This window comes from Vipera berus (assembly GCF_964194415.1).
Source record: "Vipera berus genome assembly, chromosome: 2".
Lineage (NCBI taxonomy): Eukaryota > Metazoa > Chordata > Lepidosauria > Squamata > Viperidae > Vipera > Vipera berus.
The window spans coordinates 210398570-210419194 of record NC_138203.1 but is presented as its reverse complement, the minus strand read 5'-3'; positions in this window follow the sequence as shown (position 1 = coordinate 210419194).

The window sequence follows — 20625 nt, the reverse complement described above, 5'->3', positions numbered from 1 at the left end:
TCCTTAACAAGGGAGACAGTCCTTCTTCCCCTTTGCTTTGTCATCAAGATATCCTGCCAACCTATCTTTCAATATTCTTTTTCTTTGGCTGCTGTATATCTCAATCTGTTCCCCACGAGAATGAAAAGTGTACAAGAATTAGTATGCCATTCCAGATATAATTTGTATGCTGGTTATAACAATAACATAATAATGCTGTGTTAGATTTACCTAGGCATTAGACACAACTTTGCAAGGTGCCATTGCTCCTTTTGGTGATTAGTCTGGAATCATACTGGATTATTTTGCTCTGGGTTCTGGACAAAAATGATTTAGCTGATATTGCAATACAACAAGGCAAGTGGAAGATGAATGGGGGTTATATCCAACCATCTGGGCCAAGAAAAGGCATAGAAATGAAACATTTTTCCTATGTAGAAATTAATGTGACACTCACACATGGAATGTAATCTTAACCAAAGACTTTATTGCTTTTCATGCTAAATACCTGACCCTGGGTACATCCTGACCTCTAAAAAGACTAGATTAATTTACTTCAAAAAGTATCGGCTACCAAGGTCTAAATGAGCAGAAGTTTCATGCGGTCTTATATATCAGGAAAGATTGCTGCTGTCAGATAAATTTGGAATGATCTAAATCAGCTGTCACCAATCTTTCTGGCTCCGGGGATGGTTTCACACGCATGCCTGCCATTTGTGTGACTCGTTACTAAGCCAGGGATGGGGGGGGGGCACCTGATCTAAATAATAACCACTAAATCATACATAATTGGTGAATTCCTTACATTTTGGTGATTTCAGTAAGTCTTCACCATGAAACCACACCTTTTTTTCCCCATTGTCATAGATTTCAAATGTAGCAGAAGCTACAATTCAAAAGCAATGGAGAACTAAAGGCCCAATACAACTTGATAGACTTCATGGTTATTTGCTATATAACAAGCAACGTGAGAAGCACTCAGACAGACTGATTGCTTTTTCTGTTCTAACTTGCTTCAGCTGGTAAGGAGAAAAGGGTTCTAATTTCCGTTTCAAAAGGCATTAATTAGTTCATTTCTTGATGTAAATAATTAAGTGTGTATTCTGCCCATTGGCAAGGAGATACCCAAGTGATCTTTTGTAAAGGGTTTGTTGTCAGTTAATTGATTCTCAAGGTTAGAGTTCAAAAGGACACTCATTGCCCATAAAAGTTAAAAGGAAAAGTACATCATAGTAGAATGTTCCCTGATTGCTCTCAAAACATGCCAGAAAGAGTCCAAATGTCCAATTATTTTCAGGCAGCAAAAATTGCTTCTTCAGAAGGCATCGTGCCAGCAGTTGCTTTATCTGCAGGCCTGAATGTCTTTGGCATTCAGACATCTGGAAACATTTTTTAAAAAATTAAGATCTGCTTATATTTAGACTATTATTCTACATCCAATCTCCTCTCTTGGAGGAAAGATGTGGAAAAGATAATGAGGCAACAGTTTCAGAGAGTGTTGGAAGAAACAGAGTAGAGCATCCAGACTCATAGCAGTCAGAATTCAGGCCTGGGCACGGGACAGAAACCACATAGGTCTCTGTTCATGGGTAATTTATGGCACGACTTGGATGAAAGAGAGCATAGCAAATTCTTGCCTTGTTAGATGTCTGCAGCTTTTGCTAGTGACATGATGGTATCAGACGAGGGCTGGGAACTGGAAGCACAGTATTCTGATGATTCTGTTCTTTCCTGAATGGGAGGCTTGAATCAGTTGTCACAGTGAGAGAGAGGTCGGGCCCTCATGGAATTCTTTATTGGGTGTCTGAGGGCTCAGTAATCTCAGAATTCAACACTTAGCCTGTTTATCTTCAAACGAAACAATTTACTGGTTCCGGTTGAAATATCCTCAATATGTGAATAATAGCCAGTTGTACATACCCAGAATATAGACAGAATGGGCTATGTGGTGGAAGTTTTGAGCCAGTCTAAAGATTGACAATCTTCAAAAGTCTAAATGGGTTGGAACGGGCTTAGATTCATCTCTAACAAGTTATTTAGAAGCCTGCTGATTCTGGGATTATATCATATTTGACTGTGAACAGCTTTATGCTTCGCTGTGGAAAGCAGGCATCTTCCCAGACTTCTGTTGGAATAACAAATGAAGGACAGGAAGACCAACTGAAGTTGCAGCCTTATTTAGAACAGGAGGCATTAAAATTTTTCACCCTTGTCATGGTCTGTATATAGTAGATTAATGTAATTTAATTATAGGAGGCTACTTTTGAAGACTACACAATTGTTGCAGTATGCCTACATATATGCACTTATGGCCACTGTACATTCTTAATACTGTCATGAAACACCGTTGCTGTGGGAGCTGCATTGGCTACTGATGAGTGCAATGCAAGGTACAAGTTATCACCTATAAAACTCTATTTGATCTGGGGTCTGGGTATCTTTGAGCTTTATCTGCTGAATTTGAGGGTGTGAAATAAGCCTCAGGAGGTACAATGGCAGATCCCTGGAAGTGGGTATTCACTGTGGGATCTCCTCTCATCTGGAATAGCTTTTCCTAAAGGCAAGGGATAAAAACTACCCTTCAGCCTTCTGGAAGCTCATAAAAATTGACATGTTCTTGAGGTCCTTTGAATCTTTAGAGTTTTGGAGTTCCTAAAGGAAAGATTGATCTGACTATTACTATCACTAATTGTAACTTGTAATTGTAATAATATGCTAGAATTTAAAAAATAAGATAATATAAGTGAAATGTATTGGGTTTTTGTCTTACTAAAGAGTATCATGTGGGGTTAATTGCTGGAAGGTTGTTTAAGCAGGGAAGCTGGCTAACAGCTCCCAGCTCCTCAGACAACCCATCTCCAGCACCGCCATTGGCTGCTTCTAGGGCGGCAATAGGTTGCTTTAAACCTATTGGTCGCCACCAACACTGGCGACGAGGATGGGATCCTGCTTCTCCAACAGAGCTAAGAGTCACTAAGGGAGAGGCTAAACGCGCCTGGTGGGAAAAGCAATTTCCCCCCCCCACGGTCAGGATAGCACAGCCACGCTAGCGCCCACGCGCCCAGAGGACCAGTTCCTGGGCATATGGAGGAGCAGGATAAGAAGATGACAAGCCCCAGCCATGAAGACCAGCAGAAATGGCAAAGGTCGTAAAGCTGGAAGAATTTGATATACCTCACCCGGAAAGATGGTCTTCATATCTATCCAGGGTCGAGAACTATCTATGCATGAATCAAGTTGCCGAGGACAGCCTGAAGGCTGCTATGCTTCTGTGTGTACGCGGTACAGCCACGTTCGACATTGCGGAGGCTCCAAGACCAGCTTGTCTGCGGTTCTGAAATCGAGAATTACAGCAAAAACTCTTCGCCAAAGACACTCAGTCATTCCCAGACACGCTGAAAGAGATCATGGTGGATGAAGCCGCCGGCAGGGCCGTACAAGCCATGCCACCCACCAAAACAGCACAACACGAGGAAGCCGTCCACCATGAGGATGCTGAACACGCTGAAGACCCCGAAGACAACACGGAAGTTGACAAGCTACAAAAACACAACGAGCAACAGCATCACAGCGACAAGCAAGGGGCGACTTACAAGGCAGATCCCTTCCTTAGGTGCCCAGGGTGTGGTGGCCACCACCAACGCATGGACTGTAGGTTCTGGACAGCCATGTGCTGGGCCTGGGGAGAGAACGGCACATCGCGTGCATTTGCAGAGGTCGCCAGAGGGACCGGCAATCGAATCGCCAGTTAGACATTCCGATTAGGAGAGTTACCAGGGCCCCAGGGCAGTATAGTGTAGGGTTTTGCTCCAGCCACAGAAGCATTTTCTGCACAGGAGCTTGCCACCCTATTAAGCTGAAGTTTAGACTTCAGGTGGAGCTGCAAGGGGTCCCTTGCAAGATGGAGCTGGACACGGGCTCAGCCATATCCATTATATCACTTGAGACATTTAATTTCATCTGCAATCACAGCAAGAGATGGGCCAAGATGAGGCCATCTGACATTATACTGACTGATGTCCAGAATGCCAGAGTCGCAGTTAAGGGTGAGGGCACACTGGCCGTCAAATTTAAGGGGTTTTCTGGGTACCTGGACGTTGTCGTAGTAGGGGGTCAGTGAACGAGCCTGCTCAGGCTCAATTGGTTTGATGCACTAGGCATCTAAGTAACTGGAATCAACTGGACGCAACTCGCGAGTCTAGTGACAGTATGCAAGGTATTCACAGATGTGTTTGACTCAGCTCTGGGGATGGACACGGGCCCACCAATAACATTTAAACTAGATCCTACTGTAATGCTGGTCAGGATTAAACCTCATAGAGTGCCATTTTCTCTTAAACATAAGATAGACACTGAGTTAGATAAACTCATAGAACAGGGAGTACTTCAGCCCGTAGTTGGGGGTGAATGGGAGACCCCAATTGTCACGCCACTAAAAGCCAATGGGAAGGTCAGAATTTGTGCTGATTACAAATACAATTAATCGTGCACTCAAACAGCATGGATACCTGGTACCAGTAGTAAGCCACATCCTGGCGTCCTTGCAAGGTGGTACAATTTTTGCAAAATTAGATTTGGCTCAGGCCTACCAACAGCTTCCTGTAGATGAGGCCACTGCCATGGCACAGACAATTGTAACCCATGGAGGGGGGGCGTTTAAAGTAAAATGCCTGCAATTTGGAGGTCAGCATAGCCCCTGGCATTTTTCAAGGCATTATGGAGCAAACGTTCAAGGGCATTCCGGGGGTTTGCCCCTATTTCGATGATGTGCTCATCACCGGTGAGTCCACTGAGGTGTTGGCAAGGAAGCTCAGAGCTGTCCTTCAAAGGCTGCGCGAAGCAGGCCTCGAGCTTAAAAAGAGAGTGATGGGACTCAAATCCCGATTGCTTTTTATTCCAGGACACTGTCCTCCACAGAGCGTAATTATGCACAAATTGATGAGGCATTGGCCATAGTATCTGGAGTAAAAAAATTCCACAACTACTTGTATGGCAGGGACTTCACAGTCTTCACAGACCATAAACCGCTATTGGGGTTATTCACTACAGACAGACAGACATCCCACATCTTATCTCCTAGAATGTTAAGATGGTCCATTTTTTTATCGGCATACAGCTTTAAACTAATTCACAAACCCGGCAAGTATACGGGCCACGCAGATGGCCTGAGCATGCTTCCACTGCCTCACATCGAGCCAGATTCGGCCCCAGCAGCCTGCGTTTTGTCCATTCAGGACTTGCCGGAGTTTCCCCTCCATGCGGGGGACATAGACACAGAAACGGCGGCAGACAAGACTCTAAGCAGAGTGCTATCTTGGGTCCACACAGATTGGCTAGAGAAAAGCCTGGGTCCTGAGTTCCAGAGCTACTTCACAAGGAGACATGAGCTCTCAGCTCATAAGGGTTGTATTCTATGGGGGAACAGGGTCATTGTTCCCACCTCATTAAGGGACAGGGTATTGCAATCGCTTCAAGAAGGCCATCCAGGTATTGTTCACATGAAAGCTTTGGCACAAAGCTATTTATGGTGGCCAGGATTAGATAAAGCCATTGAAGCTCAAGTATATGTGTGTTACACATGGCAGCAGTCTAGGCCTGAAATGCTGCACTCTCCTGTCCATAGATGGAAGGAGACACACACACCCTGGTTGAGGATTCATATAGAATTCGCTGGGCCCTTTCAGGAACAGCTCTTTCTTATAGTGGTCGACAGCCACTCTAAATGGCTGGAAGTTATACCAATCGCGAATATGACTACTGCTAGTTCCATCCAGGTGCTTAGGAGACTCTTTGCAACGCACAGGCTACCGGACGTCATAGTGTCTGATAATGGGGCCCAATTCACTGCGGCAGAATTTCAGGCTTTCCTGAGGGCAAACCTCATTAGGCATGTGACATCGGCTCCATTTCACCCATCTAGTAATGGTCAAGCCGAACGAATGGTGAGCACCATGAAAGAATCACTGAAGCGCATAGTGAGTGGGGACTGGCACCACAGACTGGCCAACTTTTTGCTCTGCCAACATTCTACACTGTGCACGGCAACGGGCAAAAGCCCAGCAGAGCTGCGCTGGGGGAGGCGACCAATCATGAAACTGGACAGGTTGCACCTAGACCGGGTGGCAGCAGAGGCCTCTCGCCCAAGACCCCCGAGGGGGTTGCAAGTGGGTGACGGGGTGTGGGCCTGGAACTGTGGGCATGGGAAGTTGTGGGTGCCAGGGAAAATCACCCAAACATCGGGCCCTCTCTCATACGAAGTGGGCCTAGAGGGCGGGCAAGTCATTTGTCACCATATCAATCAGCTTAGGAAGCGTTTTCTAGAATGGCCACAAAGCGAGGACTTCGTCCCAGGTCTCATCCACGGACCTCAAACCAGCAGCCAGGCTGAACAATCCACATGCTCTGTGGTCCCAAGCAGTCAGAGCAATGGGGAGGTGGTCGTAGAGGGGCAAAGCCCGGGAGTGCAACATGAGGCCCCTGATGGAGAAAGTCAACCAGAACACTACAGCCACTGTGCTAACTCTGTGGAAGGATTAGACTCTGGGGTGGGCTGACCTGGAATGGCCAGCCAGAGAATTCTGAGTTAGCCAAACTCGTTTGAACTCATGGTCCCTGGTCTACCCAGCCCGGCAGGCAAGCTGGTAGGCCAGGGGGTGCCTGGTTCTCCCAGGCATTCCACAAGGGTTCACAAGCCTCCTGCATATTTTCAAGACTTTGTTCCAAAATAACTGAGCTATAATGATGTATGTGTCATTGATTTACTGCTAGCCAGGAGAGCCTCTGTATTAGCAAAATACGGAAAGACGTGTACTTTTTGCATACTACTTTTGTATCTCTGTAAACCTTGTAATTGCTGTAATCATTCCTTTTGTTATTATAATGTGTGTACATTCTAGAGGGGAGGGGTGTAATGTATTGGGTTTTTGTCTTACTAAAGAGTACATGTGGGGTTGACTCAGCCTTCCATCCTTCCGAGGTAGGTAAAATGAGGACCCAGATTGTTGGGGGCAATTAAGCTGACTTTGTAATAATGCCGCTTAGGGTGTGTGTGAAAGCCCTAATAAGCAGGCATATACATAGAATGAAGGCTACTGCTAAGTTTGTAAAGCCACCCTGAGTCTTCGGAGAAGGGCGGGATATAAATGGAATTAAAATAAAATAAAATAAAAATAATTGCTGGAAGGTTGTTTAAGCAGGGAAGCTGGCTAACGGCTCCCAGGTCCTCAGACAAGCCGTCTCCAGCACCGCCATTGGCTGCTTCTAGGGTGGCAATAGGTTGCTTTAAACCTATTGGCCGCCACCTAGAGGCCAGGGTATAAATAGCTGCATTCGCAGCCCTGTTTCTCAGTTCAGTTCCTGAACCAAATAAAGAATGATCTTGCTGAACTCACTCACCTCATCTCTTCAATCAAGCAACAAACCCAGTATATAATACTAAGGATGATTGTTTATTCATATTACCAAGGTTAATAACAAATCCCAACACTGCGCTGTTTGAAATCTCCTTTTTGTGGCTTAGTAAGCTGTAGCAAATGTTTGATTTTCTACAATGTTGAGGCTTGAAATTACACAAACACTATAATATTAACCTCAGATGCAAGTTACATAATTTAAAATAAACAAAGGAACCTCTGTTTTGTCTTGCTAATCAGATATCTTCTACATTTGGGCCTTATATAATTATCAGCCTCTGCCTGGCCTCTCAGGGTTACCTGGTTGCAGACTGAGTACACTTCCTACTTTAAATGCTGAGCTAAGTGCCCAGTTGTCAGCCCTGGCAGGCCGCTAGAGTTCACTGCATATTCCTGACCTCTGCCAACCCAGCAAGTTGAAGAAGGAGAAATCATGCTCTGCATTTCTCTGAAGTAATGTACTTAGCAAATCAACATGAGTCTGTAAGTCATTTTTATATATCACATAGACTAAATACTTGTCACTGGGACTTAGTTTGAGCATGCTGGGATACAGTACACTGTGTATATAATCTGTAATAGTGGAATGGATATGATGTTGGGTGGAGTCAACTTTAAATGATTTATGGCAGGGGTAGGCAATCTCGGCTTTTTTATGACTTGTGGACTTCAACTCCCAGAATTCCTGAGCCAGCTGTTGGCTCAGGAATTCTGGGAGTTGAAGTCCACGAGTCATAAAAGAGCCAAGGTTGCCTATCCCTGATTTAGAGCAATGTTTCAGGAGCCAATCTGGGTTGGTCACCCGGACCAGCAGTTTAGTCTTTTGATCTTTTGCTAGGGCAATGTTTGTTGAGTATCTGCCCTAACAAATGTTTGTTGAGCATCTCTGTTGATACATTGCTAGGGCAATGTTTGTTGAGTATCAACAGAGAAAAAAATAGAGTCTCTTGTGGACATACTAGGAGAGCCATGTTACTGTATAATGGCAAAAAAATAAATAAATCAGTTGAGTCTAGTACTTTTTTTCTGACTAATTTTATTAAAAGGCACAAGAGTTTGGGAACTGCAGCTCACTTCCTAAGTTGCATAGAGTGGCTAGATATGAATATATAAATAATTAATGCCTATATATCTATCTAAAAGCTTATGCCTTTTGATACAATGTGTTAGTTAGAAAAGTTGCTACTAGGCTCCATCTGCTTTTCCTTCCTTCCTTCCTTATACTTATTTTGAATACTTATGTATTTTTAAACAGAATTTTATACTGCCACCATTATATGATGCTTGATAGTGTATACATAAAACATCCATCGTAGGCTACATATAAGTGCTGCAAAGAATTCAATCAAATGTAAGTAGTTACCAAAGGCTTCAAAGCTCGTGAGAATGCTGATTATTATCCCTAATGCCCTTCAAACACAACCAAAATATAATCTTTCCATCTAGCTATAACTGTCAGAATCCATTTATATCATATTCATAAGTGTATGTTTAAAACATTATTCCATGGATTCTGCCATCTCCCAAGGAGGAGGGAACGAATGTGTATTGAGCCTGTATTAGGCATTTCAAAGGAAAAGAGAAGCCTTTTGAACTGGGGGAACAAAAGGGGGGGTTAGGGTAGGAGCATCTTGCTTGTGTCTAGGAAGAGAGCAATAAACATAAAAGGTCCTAAGTTCCTGTTTCCCACGAGAGGGATGATACGAGGTAAATGATGGGGGACTGACCAAATGGGGTTAAGGGGGGGGTGTTGAACCGGAAACTCTTTATAAGGGTTTAGTTTGTAGAACAATATTAAGTCCTGTCTTGTATTCCTACAACCAAGCATGTCATAGTAAAAATGCCTTTTGGACTAAGATTTGGCTCCAAGAGTTTTGTCTTCCTAAGACGTGGTTTGGGGTGGGTCCTGACAATAACATGTCAAGAAGACCTGTTGAAGCTTATCCATTCCCACAAGGCATGTGGGATATGGTCCAGGCAAACAGGCCTTCTCAATGGTTCCTCCACCTTATGAAGACCTCTCCCTTCAGCTCCGTTATTCTGTTATTCTAAAACATCTTTCCCCAAAAGTCAGTTAAAACAAGCTTTAGGTGGCTTTTTTTCAGGGACTATCATAGTTGTGTATTTTTATTTTAATAGATTTCTAAAAAAATATTATATTTTCAACTACTGTTCCCTGCCCAGGAATTGTATGGATTGAGGTGACCCATCAATAAAATAGATAAATATTTATCCTTCAATCCATGGTCTTTCAAGAGTTACTACCAAAATATTTTCTATAACTATTCCATCTTTTCTTTCTTCACTGATTATCTATGTCAAGTAAATTCCAGGTAAAGGAATAAAACACAGGAGGATAACAATTGGAAAAAAATCTCTAAAATCCTGTGAATTGTGCAGAAAAGCCTAACTTTCAAAGCAAACATACATTTTATAAATATTGTTTATACTTATCTTTTCAGCATATTTGAGTAGGTTCTTAAAATTAATTCAAGTTTAATGTGGTAACAGTTGTTCATAACCACAGCTTTTTTCCTCTTTGATCATTTTGATATTTTTTGTATTAAAGATGTTTTAAAGTAAGCAGAATACAGCAGTTCCAGTTTTGCCAAAATGATTATGCATTATAGTTATATATCTGCTTAATTTCTCCAGCTAGTCGCTTGTATTAACTAGAAGATACAGCATGATGAAATAGTCTTCTGTCATGTGATGTTAATGGTAGCTGGAAAATGGGATGTGGGTAAATGGACAAGTAAAGTGATACAAATGGAGCATGAAGGATTAATGTTTAGTTAGTAGGGAGTGATTTATTGAACCAAGCTAATCGTTTGTGAGATGATGCTCAGATTAGAGGAGCATAGACATGTGACAACTTAATGTATCCTTGAATTAAAACAATTGCTTCCTCTAAAAAGTAGCTGATTTGACATAAAAAAATAACAGCTCCATTATTTAGTAGAATAGATTTTAAAAATCCATGCAAATCCCTATATCATGATCAAAATGAATGTCCAAGTGAGGAGAAGGAGAAGAAGGACGATCCAGAAGTGAAGCTATCTTGGAAATCACCTAGTTGTTCTCTTGTTGTAAGAAAAGGTTATAAATAAGAGAAATTTCAGTTCCAGAGTATACGTACAAAGCTGACTTCAGTCTCCTGCTAAACTGGTTTCTCCTGTTGAGAACAGAAAGAAAATCCCCTTTGAGGTATTGTGGGAGAAGGGAACGAAGCAGGGCTTATTGATGAGAGCAAACTAGTGTTTACCTTCTTTTGTAGAAAGAGTGCTAGTTATGTGGCCTGCTTGCCTTGTCTCAGCACAACCCTAACTCATGCTGAGCTCTGCAGCTGCCCAGAAGCAGCAGGAGACTGGAGAGGAATTCCAAATTAGCTGGCTCCCTTTAAAAGACCAGAGGAGTGAACAACAAGGAGCTATTCTTGAAGAATGGATGGGTTCAGGGACTAAAACATTACAGAGTAGTGACCAGCTGGCCTGCCTCTAATGCCAATAGGTGGCCCTCAGCAGCTTTTACCAGCTAGATGTCCTCCAAATGTGTTGGAACTACAATTCCTAGAATTCAGCCAGCACATAAGTGGAGAATTATGTATTCCCATTACAACTTTAGGACCAAAAGTATAATAACAATGTATGTGAAACCACTAGTTTACTCAAAATGCTTTGCATAAATACTAAGTATTAGCATTCCTCTAATACTATCGTGCCACTGACACCCTTCAGATGAACCTACAGAAATAAGAGGACTCTATAATGCTTTTCTATAGTGCTGAATAAATGAAACAACCATGGATCCAGTAATGTTCTTTTTATTTTTCCCTTTAGCTGTACTCCATCTACAAGAAGCATTCAAGTGACTCACCTGTTAAATTTCTTTTATCTGCAAGTTACCCAGAGGAATGGGAATGCATACTTGGATAAAAAGGACCAGTGCCAAGAGAGTGAAATTTGGGGTGCTCATATGAGAATTTTCTGACGTCTATGTTATTGCAGAAAGTAATAGAATATAAAGCTGACCTTGAGGGAGGTATGACTAGGTTTACCAGACAACTGGCCAAAACAGGACATACCTTCCTTTTCCTCCTCATATCCTCTCTCCAGATAGCGTTAACATCAAATATGTTCTGTCTTTTTGTATGTTTCTTTCTGAGCAGCTTTTCTCCATCACACAAGTGCTTCTCTAATAACTGCTAACTACAAGTTAACAAGCTCAGCTCTGTGACTTTATTTATTTGGTGAGCACTCTCTATCTCAGGGCTGTCAAACTGCCGGCCCGTGGGCCGGATGCATCATAGCGAAACTGTGCCCACCCCATTGCCATCAATGGCAAAAAAGTCGCGACACGTCATGCGACGTTGTGAGTTTGACACCCCTGCTCTATCTGCTTGTGCTGCTGCCTGAAACTGACAAGAATGTAATCAGTTAGACATGGAAAGGTTTTACCTTCTAATGGTTCTAACACATTTCTGCCACTGGAAAAAATCTATTGAAGGAAAAAGTAACTTTATATACAAGTAGGCATTAATACATTTTTTTGCAGCTTTTCACTCTAATTTTTATCACAGGTGCCAAGAGAGCTAAACAGTGTGTCTTCTTCCTTTGACCCTCCCTTTCTATGTCCCCTTTCAAATTGTCTGTGTGCTCCCTTGCTGATACAGATATCTAGCAAATCTAGGTATGAGAGAGCTGTTAAGGGGAAAAAAGAAGAGTAAAACATTAAGAGGGACTTGGAGAAAATAGTACACATATATTCTCTTGGAAAGAGAAGAAAGTATGAGAAAGAAACTCAAAACACTGCCTTGATTTCTTTAGCATAAGAGATGCCAGAGAGACATTTGGGCAGGTTTTCAAGATTCTAAATTACTCCATCATACAACAATAAAATAGCGCAGCTGGAATTTCTGCAGTGTGTATTTCTTGATTTGGTTGACATGGGAGCCTTGTCTGCTGAAGACAGCTTGTTGGTTGCAGCCTAGGAGGAGGCACCGTGATGGAGATGGCAAAGGAGGACAGGTGGTGGTATGAGCAATAGAGCCTTGTTTTCTGCTGATGGCATGATGAGCAATAGTCTGCAGGCCATGGAGAACTCAGGGGATGGGCCACAGTGAGGGCCAATTTATCTCCCTTTGGCAGATGAACGTCCACCACTCTGTTGCACTTGCTGCACCCATCCTGGGACCATGATCTTACCCGTAACCTGAATTCCAGGCCAGCAAGAGGAGAAGGAAAGTATTAAAGGTCGGCTGGGATGGCAGTGGTGATGGGGTAGTGGTGATATGTAGCAGAGTACAAGTGGTCAAAAGGGAAGAGATGGGAGAGATAGATAAGTGAGAAAAGTTGAAACAGGCAGTTTGTGCAGGTCAGAGAAGCATAAATCTTTGCTTAACAATAGAATGGTCTTGGCTAATGAGTACAACTGGAAATGCCTGAACTGCCTGTTACATGATGTTTTGCTTAATGATCACTTTGCTTAGTGGTGGAAGTTCCTGGCCCAATTAGGTTTGTAACCCAAGGACTATTTGTATTCTAGACTCCACGTTAGCACAAGCAAATAAGGCACCTAAGACAGTCTTGCAAAGTTATCTAGGATATTTTTTTTAACCTTCTGAGCTCTGAGAAACTGAACAGGGTCCTAGGCAGCATGAATTCTATCAGCTGTGGACTTGATCCATTCCCCATTGGATAGCAAGAAGGGTATAGAGAAGTGATAGGATTTGAGTAGTGTTTAATGCCTCTTTAAAGGAGAGAGTTGTAGTTTTTGCTTTAAGGAAGGGGCAGTAGAGTCCGACTTCTCTTGATCTTACAGTGTTAGATAATTATCATCCTTCCCTTTTAGTCAGATTAACTTGACTATTTTGATAGGGATCCCTGGCTGTGGAATGGGAATTTATTTATTTATTTATTGCTGTATTTTGTTGCTCTTATGGTTTATAAAGATAGGATGGGACAATAGAACTCTCCCGGTGCTTTTAGATATCTCAAATGAATTTGATGCCATCGACCATGGTATCCTCCTAGATCACTTACAAGGGTTAGGAGTTGGAGGCACTGATTTGTAACGGTTTCACTCTGTTCTGAGTGGATGATTCTAGTTGTTAATGATGGTGGAAGATTGTTTGCATCCCAGCCAACACACTTCTAATATCTCCATCAGCCTTCCTTAACCAACTCAGGGAACATTACACATTTTTATCTTACTTGAGCAGGGAACCATTTGCTAAGCATTGCATTTATTCTCACTCAAGTTTTACTACCCTCATATGCTGCTTTTATTATATTTAGCAACCAATTTCCCATTCCATACTTGGACAAAATGATGGAATAGTCAGTTTTCTCCCATCAGAATCTCAGTAGAAAAAGTTTTGACAGAAATATGCTTTCCAAGTGAAAGAGAAACGAACAATAAAAAGGAAAGATGTTTATTACAATTTATCTGAAGAATAAAATTTGAGGCATGCATGGATAGAACTTTGAAGAAAAAAGTAGTAGTTATATTTGGAACAGAAAAGTGATGTGTATGCTTGTCTCTTCCACCCACCTACTTACTCCCACCCTTTCAACAAAAAGTACAGTGATATTCGGAAGAATGCTTTTGCTATATGCTGTTTTTCTGCAGTAAGTATGGAGTTTGTGTTGCCACTCTGGATTAGCACAAATTAGTGAAGAAGAAAAGTATACCATACAAGACACCCAAGCATTTTGCTGTTTTATTGCAATATTTAATATACAATATTTCTACATTTCAAATAGAGCACATTTTAATTATTTAGGAAATCTAATAGAATCTACAATGTATTTGTGCTTTGTTGTTGTTGATGTTAGTTGCGAAGTCATGTCCGACCCATCACGACCCCATGGACAACATTCCTCCAGGCCTTCCTGTCCTCTACCATCTTCTGGAGTCCATTTAAGCTCACGCCAACTGCTTCAGTGACTCCATCCAGCCACCTTATTCTCTATCATCCCCTTCCTCTATTGCCCACAATCTTTCCCAGCATTAGGCTCTTCTCCAGTGAGTCCTTCCTTCTCATTTGGTGGCCAAAGTATTTGAGTTTCAACTTCAGGATCTGGCCTTCTAAAGAGCAGTCAGGGTTGATCTCCTCTAGGACTGACCGGTTTGATCGCCTCGCAGTCCAAGGGACTCGCAGGAGTCTTCTCCAGCACCACAGTTCAAAGGCCTCAATTCTTTGGCACTCAGCCTTTCTTATGGTCCAACTTTCACAGCCATATATTGCAACTGGGAAAACCATGGCCTTGACTATACACACTTTTGTTGGTAGGGTGATGTCTCTGCTTTTTAGTATGCTGTCTAGATTTGCCATTGCTTTCCTCCCCAGGAGCAAGCGTCTTTTAATTTCTTGGCTGCAGTCCCCATCTGCAGTGATCTTGGAGCCCAGGAAAATAAAATCTATCACTACCTCCATTTCTTCCCCATCTATTTGCCAGGAATTGAGAGAGCTGGATGCCATGATCTTGGTTTTCTTAATGTTGAGTTTCAACATTTGTGCTTATGTGGGTTTAAATCTAATGGTGCTATTCCTGGCAGGAACTGTCCTGCCAGTAGCACAGATACTTAATTCCCATCTCTGGACCACTCTGAATACTCAAAACAGTGATGTGTGTGCAATTTATGTAATTTTGTTTGTCTGTCTATCATCTACCTGGCAACCAACCAACTAACCACCAACCTACCTACCTACCTACCTACCTACCTACCTACCTACCTACCTACCTATACAAATACAACATTTAACAGAATTCTACACACATAAAATTGGATGTAACTGAAGCTTCATAGATTCTCATTGATTTATATGGTTACCAGGGAAGGTCACAAGTTCTTCTGGCAAGTCTCCCCAACTCTTGCACTTTCTGCCACTCCCTTTGTGCTTGCCCTGCACCACTCAGCCACAGTCATGTGAACCTCAACTCAGTGGAGAAGCTGGCAATGATTCTAAACTGTTCTAAGGTGATAACAGCATCATACAGCATTGTGATAAAAATAAAATAAAGTAAAATAAAATATTGTCAGAATAACTATGCCACATGGAAAGACAAGGGGGACGTCACAGTTAAGAGATTGACATCAAACATTGTTGGAAAAAAACAGATGATGAAAGGGCTGCATGTTCTTCAGAATGATAAGGAAAGGCACAGAATGAGGAGTCACGAAGACATGGAGGAGGAAAGGAAAGATAAACTGGAGAATATGTGGCAAACGCTAATTACTGTGAGAGTTTCTCAACATGGCAATACCCTACCCACCTTCAACAACAGGACTTCAACAGAGAAAGAGCAAGGTAAAATGCATGGCTTGCATAGCCTATTCTAGGGGTGTCAAACTCAATTTCATTGAGGGCCGCATCAGCATTGCTGTTGCCCTCAGGGGGCCAGGTGGGTATGGCCTGGGTGGGCGTGGCCTACTGGGTGGGCATGGCTAGAGTGCGTATGGCTTACTGCAGTGTTTTTTAACCACTGTTCCGCGGCACACTAGTGTGCCGCGAGATGTTGCCTGGTGTGCCGTGGGAAAAATTCGAAAGATTTTTTTAAAAAATGTCCGCCCGAAGAAGCCGGGGCCACATGAGGCCGGGGCTCCGGACAGCCCGCACCGTAGTGCTTCGGAGGCGGCGAGGCCGGCAGTTGCAGTTGCAGCTGCTGCTGCTTCATCGTCGTCCTCCCCGGCACTTCCCTTGCCGCCGCTGCCGCCTTCGCCGCCGCCTCCTTCTTCTTAGACAGCTCGCCGGGCAGAGTGCATCCTCCATCCGCCTGCCTCACTCCGCCTGCCCTGCACGTTGGAGGGGAAAAGTTCTCCGGAGGTTCACGAGCCTTCTCTCCTACCCATTGCCGGCTTGCCCAGCGTCGGGGCGAGCCTAGGACCCGGGGAAAGGAAGCACCCCACTCCCCGCCGCCGCCGTTGCCTCCCCGAGCGGGCTTTTCAGTTTGGTCTCTCCGCCGCCCAGGCAGCTTTCAGCTCCCTCTCGCCTCGCAGCGCCGCGCTCCAGTCAGTTTTGCAGGCTCAAGTTACAAGTCCGGCGGACGGCGGGGCCAGGTGCCCGCAACTCGCTGGAAGCAAAAAAAAAAAGTTGTTTGCGTCTCTCGCCTTGCAGCCACCTTCCTCTCTGCCCAACTCTCTCTCGAGCTCCCGGGGAGAAAAGGGGAGGGGGGGCGCCGTTGCTCACTACCACAATGCCCCCTGGAGGACGGCCGCGACGGATCGGGCGAGGCGGTGGGATCGTTCGAGGCTTCTCCGAACTCCGTTCAAATCCTTCCCTGGTGGCGGAAGACGTCATCGACCTCCTTTCCCATTCAGCGCTGAAGAAAAGGGCGGGAGAAAGTAGTGGGGGGGGGAAAGGGGGAGATGGTCTCCGTTTCCCCAGGCCGACTTTTTTCTGGCCGAGAAAGGCGGATGGGCTTCGGGATAACATTAGTGCCCGCAAGCGCTAATTAAGCTTTAGGCCGCCATAATAATGATAAATGATTACATTAGATTTTTTTTTAAAAAAAATGATTAGCTAGCAAACTAGGGCTTCCTTGTTCTCAGGGCTGTTTGGGAAGATACAGTATTTCTGTTTATAACGAAAAGGAACCTCTCTTAACTTCCCTCTGCTTGGCCTTAAAGCAGGGGTAGGCAACCTTGGCTCTTTTATGACTCATGGACTTCAACTCCCAGAACTGCTCGAAAATTACTGGTGAGAAGAATTATTTTCTTTTATGGTTTCAGGAACCATTAACGGTAAAATTTTCAGGAACCATTAACGGTTAAATTTTTTAACATTTTCTAATGGTGGAGTGCCTCGTGATTTTTTTCATGAAATAAGTGTGCCTTTGCCCAAAAAAGGTTGAAAAACACTGGCTTACTGGGTGGGCGTGGCCAGCTCTACATCGTTCACATCGAGGGTGCCTATGGGGGCCTGGGCAGGAGTGGGACAGATCTGAGGGTCTCTGGCAGAAGGAGGGTCTCTGGGCCAGGGCCAAGGCAGTGGGGGCCATTCCCTCACTGTTTCCAGGATGGCTTCGCGGGCCACATGAAACCACTTCGCGGGCTGGATCTGGCCCCCGAGCCTTGTGTTTGACATGTCTGGCCTATTCCTACTGAGGCTGGTGCCATGGCTAAAGTCTACCCTCACTTGTTGTGCCTTCTTATTCTCTGCAGAAGCCACCAATTTCTGCTACATGAAGGGAAAATTTCTCTCCATTAATAAAATGATGTTTTCTTCTTTAATTTTAAAGAAATTAAAGGGGCCTTTGGACAGAGATTGTTCTGACATTTTTAGCAATTTGCCTGATTTTAGGTTTTCAAAAATCAAATGAAAGTGGATGACCTTCAAATCATCTAAGTCCTATTATAGCTGAGTAGAGAAGACATGATCATTTTAAGGACAACATATATGAATGTAATATTTATTTAATTATTAAAGTGCAGACTAGTTACCTATAGATATCAGGGAGCAATTCCCTTTAACTTATTCAGAAGTGCCTAACTTTTCTGTTACTAGGAATAGATTTGTATGGGAATGTCCCTTTTATGTAGCAGTGCAAAGTCAGGGAAATATTTGGTTATAATTTTACCATGCATCTAATTTTGTTAAGCTAGACATTTCCAGTATTGCTTCCTGCCTGAAAACCCAAAACCTCAGCATTTCGGTGGAGGTAAAAATATCTGAACTGATCAAGTGGAGAAACTGAAACATCCTGTTGCATTTCTAATTTAATAAAATAATATTCTTCATTTTTAAACTTGGCTTTTTATACACAGTTCTGAACATTTGCAACAAAACAACAGCATAAACAAAATCCATGCACCCCTGCAGTGAAAACCATGTACAATAGCAGCAACGAAGCACAAAGCACGTTAACTTACTAGGCCCTAAATGCCCAGTGCAGGACATTTTAACTGCCTTCATAGACAGTCTCTAATCTGCCTCATTATGGAAGAGGATCAGTACTGCCATTCTAGGAGATTGACAAGCTATGGTAATGTGATTAATGGATTTCTCAGCTAGCAAAAATTACATCTGCTTTAAACTTTCTATTTGGTGGAGAAGGGCTGGGTTGAGGGTATGGATTTGACAGATAGCCAGACTGATGCCAGAACCTGATGTTGAAGGTCTGTGAGGGCTGATGGTACTAGGGTTTTGTTTTATGATTTTATGCTGTATGGTTTTATGGTTACTGTGTTTTATTGTTGTGAGCTGCCCAAAATTCTGTTTAAGAAAAGCACCCATACAAATCTTTTAACTAACTAACTAAATAAAAATATTGTTATGTGAGAATGACCTTGGAAGTCAGGAGAAAGAGCAGAGCTAAGACAATGGTCTGATAAAGAAAATCTGAGTCCAAAGAAGGGTTGGTGGTAGAGTAAGCATCTCAGAAGGGATCCTGTCTAGTTTTGGGGAGACTAAAAGTAAGGGAAGGGAGAGGTGCTCCTAATTGGTGCTTCTTGTCTGGACTACCTTGCTGACTTACGTGATCTGCCTACATGCCTGCTGACATGCTCTGCAGAGAATCAGACAGGAGAGTTTGAAACAATTTCTCCTCCCAAATTCCCCTATGACATGACATGTCGTGCATTATCCCTGGCAAGTAACCTGCTTACAATTCATTCTCTCCAGTGGCAACTGGAGGGGACCATGGCCACCACACCCCAAAAATGGCTAACAGGAATTAATTAGATCCACTTGCCTATTACATCATCAACATAGTCTCCGTCAAGGTGCCTTGCATGATGTTAATAGCAAGGCTCAGATCAGGAGAAGGAAGATGTCAGCTTCAGTTCAGAAAAATATGTTAACTGGCGGTAGCTGCAGGCTGAGGGTAAGAGGAGTTTTGTGTCATGTGGAAGTTTCCTTCAAAAACTGTTGGCCAGACATTCTTGAGCTGAATTTAGGGGTAGGCATAAATATGTCCAGAGTGTGCAGAACTTTGGGAAGGCTATAAAAGCACTTGCAAATTTATTTTGGAGACCAGGAAGGGTAAATTATTCCTATTTGTATCAAAAGGTTTGATATTGTAGAAGCAGATTAAGCATGAAATCCCTCAGCTGAGAATTTTGGAAGAAGTCAGTTTTTCCAGCTTGCCATCAAATAATGCATCACCTGGAATTTGACAAATCAGCTAGACCAAAGTTGGCAATATGAAACTCACAGCAGCATCCACGCCCCAATCAATTATTTAGCGCTAACACTATTCACAAATGAACATACTTGTCATTTTGTTCATTGTCTACCTTAAAAAAGAGAAGAAAGGCAATTTAAAATAGACACACTTAGGAAAATAGTGCATGTTCGTCAAATCTCAGCTCTTGTATTTTAAGAGAGAAGTTGACGAAATGGTGTGGTTGCTATTAAAGTGAAATAAACAGGATCATCTCCAAAGCAACATGGCCAAAACCTAATATGGGTTGAAGGTAATGAGAGTTAAAATAGAAAGACAGGTAAAGAAAGGAAGGGAAAAAGCATGCACAGGAAAAAAGCAAAGCCTAATTATAGTATTCAATTAAGAGGCGGGGGAGGATCCCTTACCCAATTTAACTTGCAAGAACTTGACACATGGATTGTCACTTCTTTTCATTGCTCTGAGGGACTTTTTATGCAAATTCAAGAAAACAATTTCCCCATTCTCTTTGAGAACTCCAGGAGAGCCAATTTCATTTCAGGAGCAGTGGGGGACGACAATCATCCTGAACTGGCTCCTATTCTGAAAGACGAAGATAAGGGCTGCACAGTGGACTAACTATACTGATTTTACTTTTTCCCCCAATGACAAAAATCAGGTGACATAAAAGGACCGTAAACTCTATAATCCCTGCGGATCACCTCTTAGTTCAGTGTTTATTCCCCTTTTCTGCTTTTTTTTTTGCAGGCAATAGAAAAACCTGCAAGCACCAAATTCACAACCCGTTAATGATAGTTATAAAGGCATAAGGGGAAAATTAAAATTAATAGTCTTAGCAGCAGTGAAAGCATGCTTGATTTACAGGCAAGGCTGTTAGAGAACTTGTGAGCTATACAATAATAGTGCTTCAGAGCCATGGTATGAAAACCAGAACTAAAATCATATTTTTGAGTAGAAAAATTCAAGTCAGAGAACTCCTAGGGATGGGGGAGGGGCAGAAGTCTCCTTTTATTGATAGATTTCATCACTGAAAACATCTAGCTGACATTCTGACTCAACACCCATTAACAATAACGCAGAATCTGCTACAGGCCTATTTTTTGAAG